The 8,671-nt window shown below is 34.8% G+C and overlaps 1 pseudogene; it reads right to left on the bottom strand.

Annotated features, from left to right (window-relative positions):
- Positions 1-1,058: 1,058 nt before the first annotated feature.
- Positions 1,059-2,368, bottom strand: LOC143567874 (plant intracellular Ras-group-related LRR protein 8 pseudogene; annotated as a pseudogene).
- Positions 2,369-8,671: the final 6,303 nt, after the last annotated feature.

The following is an 8,671-nucleotide window of genomic DNA, read 5'->3' as shown; positions in this document are numbered from 1 at the left end:
TCCTAGCCGAGCTGAATCTGTTTTTAGACGAGCCAATTTTGAGGTAGCTTTTTCGTGTGGGTTTCAAGTCACGAGCTATTTAAAAATCTCGCTGTGTGTGTATATGATTAGGGTCTATTTTAGGAGACATAGTTAGTCTGAGCTCTCAATTTTTAACATAACTACTTGTAAAAGATTGGCAATTGTAGTTCAAGGTTCTGCTTAACCATCTAGCAAAAACTTTATCATTTTCACAAACGCTCTGTTGTTAGGACCAAAAACGAATTGAACGTTTAGCTAATCCCATTTGTGACCATTAATTGTGAACGTTTGCATAATTTGTCATGTTACGTGAACGAATGTGTATAGGCATGTCCAATTAAGTTTACTCAAGTTACTATGTATTAGAAATTCATTATACATATTTAAAATTATTTAACACATAGTGTCTTTTATATGTAAAGTTTAAAGAATATGTCAAGATACATCATAACTTAAGCTAACGCATCACGTCATGTTTATTTGCGATTGTTATTCGTCTACTCAATAACTCAACAGGATGCATTGCCATGTTTCCTCTTCTTTTCCAACATAAGTGCACATATATTTTACATTTTACAATGCAACCAACAAGTCTTTTGTTAAAGCATGATGCCAATGTTAGATATCGATCAGAGCAACAATATAGTACATCATTTCACTACTTGCATGGTTAAATATTGCAAAAATATAAAATTTGCTTCCAATGTTTGTAGTTACAATAGCAAATCTCCATACCTACAAGTACATGGTTTGAATACACAAACTATTAAATTACATGATTCAGTATGCAAATCATTAAAAGTACATGATTTGACTATGATGTTCTCATGATTACAAAAGAAAATTTAGAAGAGGAGGAAGGTTTCTTAATTCTCCACGCAAAATGTACGTATGTACAACCAGTTTAGGAAACATGTCTTATTTACATTGAGAAAACGAACTTTATGTGAATATCGAGTGATGAAATGTACTGATAGGAGGCTCATATTATATTTTTCCAAGAGAAGATTTGTTGAGGCGGGAACATACCATGCGCCTTAAGACAAATTTTGTTGAGTCCTATGAGAAGATGTGCCATATGTCCTTAGTTTTCTAATCCAAGACGTCTTCTTTGGAGAATTCTGCCTTTTCATCTTCTCATTGAGATACTCTTTCATCACATGTAACCCCAGCTCCACCACCTCGGGCGGTGGAGACACCAAAGGGTTGGCTTCTAGATGAAGCTTGCGGAGTCTTTTCAAACAACCCATTGAGTCTGGCAAGGCCGTAACATTGTTGTGACCAATGTCTAGTTCAACAAGAGAGGACATGAGACCTAAGGAATATGGTAAAGTGTCAAGGTACCGAAAGTTTTGACTAATATTAAGGATCTCAAGGTTGATCAAGTTTCCAAGGTCTTTAGGGAGAGATTCAAGGTGGTTGAGGCGTGCGTCAAGGTGGCGGAGGTTGGTTAAGTGAGAGGTGGATGATGGGAGGAACGTTAGCCTGTTTGAGTTAACCGACAACTTCTTTAGATTGATGAGTTCAAAACCAATATTATCTGGTAGTTTGCTTAACTGATTGAAATTCACATTTAAATCTTCTAGCGCTTTGCAATTCTTTATGGATTTTGGGAGAGATTGAAGAAGATTACTAGAAATGTTGAGGGTCTTGAGTTTTGACAAGCAACCAATTGACTTGGGGATTGTTCTTAGTAGATTTGAATGCACATCCAATACTCCTATGTTTAGAAGTCTTGCTATTAGTGACTCTGGGATTACCTGAGATATACCATTCAATTTTTTATTATTAAATTAATATATGAGTATTTAAAAACGTGTATAATTATAAAGTATAAAGCTTTTTTATACATATGTATACATATATACATATACATATGCATACACATACATATGATACACATACTTATACATATGCATATGCATGTGTATAAGTAAAAAGTTTTTTATTACCACACCAAGAATAAATAGCTTAATATATCAAGTAAATTATAAAAGAAGTTATCCATCTATATATGTATAAATTACACTTTTATCAATTAAGAAATGCTATTAGAAAAAAAAATGCAACCAACAAATTCCCAAACAATCCTATCAATAAATACAAACAATTGCAAAATGAAATAAAATGGTACCTGAAGATTATTTTTGGAAATATCCAATTTATAAACAATCCCTAAATTGAGATTTGAGGTTAAAGGAAGAGTGCCTAATGACATGTTTTTTAAATCCACAACTGCATGCATCACACCTTCTTCTTCTTGTGTATTATTTCTCCCAAAATGATCTCTTTTTGACCTTGAAAAGTCAACATTCATCATTCCATGATCATGATTGACCATCATCATGTATAAATGTGGATATATATTTGTATGTTTATCTCTATATACTTCTACAGTACACCAAAAATTTCAGCATTCAACACGCCTAGAATGTGTTTATGTGAGATGAGAGATATATATGAGGGTATGATTTTGACAAAAAAAATTTGTGTTGAATGAGACCAAAGTGGAGAGATTATAGTGAAATTAAAAGGGAGGGAGAGATGTACGGATGTCTTAACAAAAAAATACTCTCTCCTGCTATTTGCACCTTTCTAATTATCAAAGCATCTCTCTTTGAGATAATTATTTGGGAAAATCCCCAAAGTATCCCATTTTTAAATGGTGATTCCAAATATGTTCTTTCAAAATTCAAATTCTTCATTTGTCCCTTTACTAACTCGTCTTCAGCTCTACGTTAGAAAATCGAGACAACATGTTCTTAACTCGCCGCCTCCCCGCCATATTAGCTCATAGTCCGTCGTCTCCCTGCCATGTTAACTCAAAACATATCGTCTCACCTCCATATTAGCTCAAAACTTGTCGTCTCCCAGTTGTGTTAGCTTAAAAAAAATCTATCTTGTCTTTACTAAAAACATGGATCCAAAACTTAATTAAAAAATATTTTAAAGTTTATTGGTTTTTAAGTTCTTGTATATTGGATTTTGGATGATAATATTATTCAGAAAACTCATGCATACCATCAAATCATTTTATATGTAACTTGTTTAGATATAATTTTTTGAATAAAAAGATATATTAATATTAGATTTAATTTTTTACCTAACACAACGGGGAAGCAACGAGTTTTGAGCTAACATGGAGGGGAGACGATGGGTTTTGAGCTAACATGGCGAGAAGGCAACAGGTTATGAGCTAATATGACGGGGAGGCGGCGAGTTAAGAAACATGTCGTCTCGATTTTCTAACGTAGAGGCGAAGACGAGTTAGTAAGTGGACAAAGGGGGTATTTAAATTTTGAAGTGACATATTTGGAATCTCTCTCTGAAAATGGGATATTTTGAGAATTTTCCTTAATTATTTTACCTTTTCAAAATTTTATGGTATTTATTTAAAATGTGTAAATTTTATTGTTCTTTTATTTTATTTAATGGATATGGGTGTGTGATACGAACCCAGTGCTAGACCCGACTGAAGCCGAATGGAGGGAAATTAGATGGAGGGAAATGTTTGAAGTTGTAAGAGATGGGGTGTTAATCCACGATGTTAGGAGTGGGGATTTCAAGTCATACACCTTAGTTTAGTTTAAGTATTTGTTTTTCTGTACTTTGTTTTTGTCGATGTTTTTATGTTATCAAAATTAGGGTTCTTACCTTGTAATTGGAGACCTTTCCTTCTCGAATTGGGAATTTTCATTTTAGTAATTGAATCGTTTGTTTAAGTCTAACTCTAGATTCTAACATTGGTTCCATTGCCGGGAACAACACGTAAATCTTTGCACCTCTAAATCTAACCGTCAATTCCCATCTCCACAATTAATATCGGAAACACATTGGCTCCTCGAACCCGAAATAATTCAGACCCACACCAACCGATCCCTGACCCTGTGACTGTCCAACTGGCATCCATTGCAGCCTCCATGGAATCCCTACAAACTGAAGTTGCCACTCTTAAAGCACGTGACAAGAAGGGGAAATTCAGCGAGGGATCTAGCAGATTTGATGATGAATATTCGTCGGGACGTAGTCATCGCCATTACTGTCCCTATAACAAGATCGATTTTCCTTCCTTCAGCAATGGGGACCCAAGAGGGTGGATTTTAAAAGCCGAGAAGTACTTTTGGTACTATAATATCCCTGAAGATGAAAAAGTAGATGTTGCATTTATGCATTTAGAGGGTGATGCTATAGATTTCTACTCCTGCCTTACCGTTGATCAAGCTATTAACATTTGGGACGAGCTGGTCTGAGCCCTTCAAAAGAATTTTGGGCCTACGGAGTTCTAGAACCCGGACGTGCATTTATGTAGCATCAAACAAACTGGAACTATGCCAAAATATCAACTGGAATTTGCCAAACGTTCATCGCACATGACTAATTGGCCCAAGCACTGCCTCTTAGCGATATGCCTGAACGGCCTCAAGGAAGATCTCAAAACCGATGTCCGAATTCATAAACCAAGAACTGTTTACAAAGTTATGAGTCTAGCTCTTGAGTTTGAATCTAAAGTTATTCATACTAAATCTGGGAAAATTCCGAATTCTTCTTCTTTTTCGGTCAAGACAGATTCGACCACGGCGGCCTCTAGCACTTTAACCCCCGCTTCTGCAACCCATAAACTAGTAGAAGTTCGTTTCACCGATTCGGAAAAACAGGGTCGGTACATTTAGGGGGGGATTCTATCGGTGTGGGGATAAATATAGCACCGAACACCGTTGTAAGACGGGGACCTTTAAACTCCTGGAGATGACTGATACGGGAGAAGATTCAAAAGTAAACGAGCAGAATTGTAATGATAAAATGGCTAAAATCAGCCTTCACGCGTTATTTGGTTAATCGTCTATCACCACCATGAAACTTCCGGGTATTTTAGGCACTACTGAAGTAATGATTCTGATTGATAGTGGGTCCACACACAACTTCATCTCAGGTAAATTGGTTAGTGATCTGAAACTTTTTGAGAGAGCACTAGGATCTATATCAATGATGACATCGTGTTAATCATTGCATTGATGATACGATTATGGTATGAATACGATTAGTGTGTGTTTCAGTGGAGAATCCGGCAGAGTAACGATGCGATATTGTGATAAAATAAGAACTGATTACATTACTGTTAATCGTTACACCATATATAGACGATGACACATTCGTTAACTTAACCCTTAACGAATGTGTCATTCGTTACATTAAAACTAACGAATGAACATACTCATTCGTGATACATTTATCTTAACGAATAGCCCTTCATTCGTTGTCACATTCGTTAAGCATGGTTAACAAATGTGGCTTACATCTTAACAAATGTGGCTTATTCGTTACGGGGCGTTACGGGGTAACGAATAGCTTTACATTAGAGCGAATGGGGATATTTACCAAAATACCCCTTACATTATCAAGTAATATAATAATAAACTAATAAAGACCGAGACATGTACCAAAATACCCCTTACATTATCAAGTAATATAATACCAAGTCGTGTATCAACAAACTCCCCCTCGTCTCGAGCTCTTTATACTTTATTTCTGGAACATCTTCGTCTTCCAGTCATTGCAACTATGAATCTTGAACACATAACAGACTCGAACAACAAGCTGAAACTGCATCGCAAGATCATAATCGCTTACGTTAGCAAATCGGATATGATTCTGAAATAACGCGTCGTTATCAGACTCCGATAAGTTAACAAGCCACATCGGATCGATCACACGAATAACACTCGTGTTAGATCCGGTACCCAATACAATTACCGCTTCACCCGTCCTATTATCATAGTACCATCGGTTGAACATGGTGAATAGACTCTGAGGAAATATCTTCATTGGAGCCCTCTTCATAGTCTTCGACGGCTTAATCTGCAAAATTATTTTTCTCCAGCTAGTGCGAGGATCAATCTCATCAATGTATTTGTGAGTCGGAACTTGAGGCTTGAAGAATTTGAAACCAAATCTGGTCTCATGTTGCAGATGATCATAGAACCACTCAGCCCATTTATCTTTTCCTCGGTTAACAAACGGTCGGTTGGCTAGTGTTCTCACATCCCATCTTAGCATAAATAAAATATCGTGTGGACGCTTGAAATAATAAATACCATGCTCCCACTTGACGATATATACTTTAAGCTCCGCATCATACTGCCAAGCACCCAAGTCACCCTTCACATCTTTTGAACTCTTGTACTTCTTAATTTGGTAAGCTGATGCTCGAACCTTTGCTAATCTGACTTCCTCCTGCTTGTGATATCGGAAGGTCTCGATCATCTTGTTCATACGCTTTACATCTTGCCTAAACATACCATCCAAAGCATGTTTTCGTTTCTTCTCTTTTGTTGATAAGTGACTGGTTTCTGCTTCTTTATTCCACTTTTCTCGATCTCGTCAGCCATTCTGTTTTAACAAAATAAAATATTAGTAAAATATTCAAAAATATTCCACTGATTAACGAACGAGCTTCTCATTCGTTATTATATTTAAACGAATGTCCCATTCGTATGTAGTTATGCATAAGAAATCAGACATATTAGTTAGTGATAATGAACCAGCTTATTCGTTAAGCATTCATACTTAAAACAATTATTCGTTATGAATTATACAAATCATTCGATATCTTAGCGAATAAGAGAATCATTCGTTAATTCATAACGAAACTGATTTATCATTCATTAAATGAATAACGAATCTGTTTTTTTAACTTAAAATTTGACTCTCAAAAGTCAAAATACAAATAATTTTGACTATTTAAGGTCAATGACGACGAATGTCATTGATAAACCCTTTGATTTCTTATCAATTTTCACGATTAAACTCACTAAACAAACTCGAAAACCATTTTAATACATTACATGATGATCATCAATTACTATCATCACCGAGATTGATAGTTCTTTTGAGTTGTTAATTGTTTGGTTTTTAATCAGTTAACAAATTTATCAATTAAACTCTAAAAACCCGATGTAATATCCTCAAACTGATATCATCAAACTCGTCAATACATGTAGAATACAAAGGTGTTAATCAATTGATCTAATATGCAGGTAATGATTTCTAAGTAAAATTTGCAAGAGTTTCTTTATAGAAGACGATGTAATAGTAAACAGGCGAATGACGATTCATTCGTCTGCCTTGGGATTATAAACCCTCAATTATTTCACGTGAATCGAGGTTATTCGTTAATTTTGAACTAACGAATGTCCTCAATCGTTAATTTAAAAAGATTCTTATTCGTTAAACATATAACGAATCTGATCTTTATTTGTTAATACTTAACGAATGATACGTTAATTATCCATTCGTTAACCTAGAATATACGAATGTCTTCCATTCGTTATGCTCAGCGGAAGCGAATGTGTCTTCTATAACGAATGTGGTCATTCGTTATGAATAAATAACGAATGGCATGTCATTCGTTAATACCATATTAACGAATCACCAGTTACTTTAACAAATGAGAGAATGTCTCATTAATGATTTAAATAATCATTTAAAACCAATTAGGGTTTTGAAAATGAATTAAATAATCAATTTAAAATCAATTAGGACTGTATACTATAAAATACCCGAACCATCAAAGATCGGTAATGTTTAACTTAAACGGATTTTTACTTTAATACATTAAGCACGAATTAACTTAAAATTTGGGGTAACAACCTTTTCCTTTTGTTTTGAATTATTCGTTAGCTCGGTAAATCGAAAATAAAGCAGAAAAAGTAAAATATTTTTGGATTTTTAAATTTTTAAACCAAAAAAAAATGCAGAAAATGTAAAGCAGTAAACAACTAACATCTATCAAAGCAGTACATATTTTTGTGAGTCGAGCAGGGAATCATATTGATCAAAATTTCCATCCGTCACAGTTTTATTTTCAGCTTTTATTATGATTGGTTTTAAGTCGATTATTGGTATTGTTTGTCCACTTAAATCTTCGAACAAATTTTTCAGAACTTTTGTTGATATTTCTTAATTGGTTCGATTAAGTACAAACATCAGAATTGATTAGCTCAAATCTTGATTCAAGCTTAATTTGATTTTCTACAAATCACCCCCACTTGACTTAAACCTTAGAATCAATTTGATGTAAAATGATTGATTTTAAGCAATCATAGTCCGTAATCCCCACTACAAAACATACCTCCGTTATCAAGCAATACCCTAAGGTCCATTCCCATGGATGAGTATGCACGATTTCATCTGTCGGTTTACAGATATTGTGTCCCTTGTGATCCGTTTCTTAATGGTAATAAGATGCGAGCAAGGGGACAATGTATGAGTCACAGCATGGTTTGATCAAGTCTGTAATTCATTTTGTACATAAAGTACATTTTTGCGATCAAGTTTAGAGACTTAAGCAGTTACACTGCGGGTTCGCTTTTTCAAGCAATTTTAATATTCATCGAAATGAATACCAGATGTAAAACCACATAAAGACCCAATGGAGTCAGGAACCCTAAAGCATCCCATCAATACAGGATTTAAGGCCATGAGACCATACATCGTTGAAGCGTTAACCACCAACTAGAAGCTTTTTCTTAAAACTGTTTTCAAATTGATTGGAAGGCTTGAGTATGACTGGATTATTACATTTCTGCCATCATCATCAAGACCTTTTCTAGAACCAATCTCCCTTTTTATTTGGCAATTTATGTTTATATCA

The sequence above is a fragment of the Bidens hawaiensis genome, unplaced genomic scaffold (genome assembly GCF_021521415.1).
Source record: "Bidens hawaiensis isolate Kalapana, Puna unplaced genomic scaffold, B.hawaiensis_p1.1 tig00023670_1, whole genome shotgun sequence".
Taxonomy (NCBI): domain Eukaryota; kingdom Viridiplantae; phylum Streptophyta; class Magnoliopsida; order Asterales; family Asteraceae; genus Bidens; species Bidens hawaiensis.
This window is presented reverse-complemented; position numbering and strand designations above follow the sequence as displayed.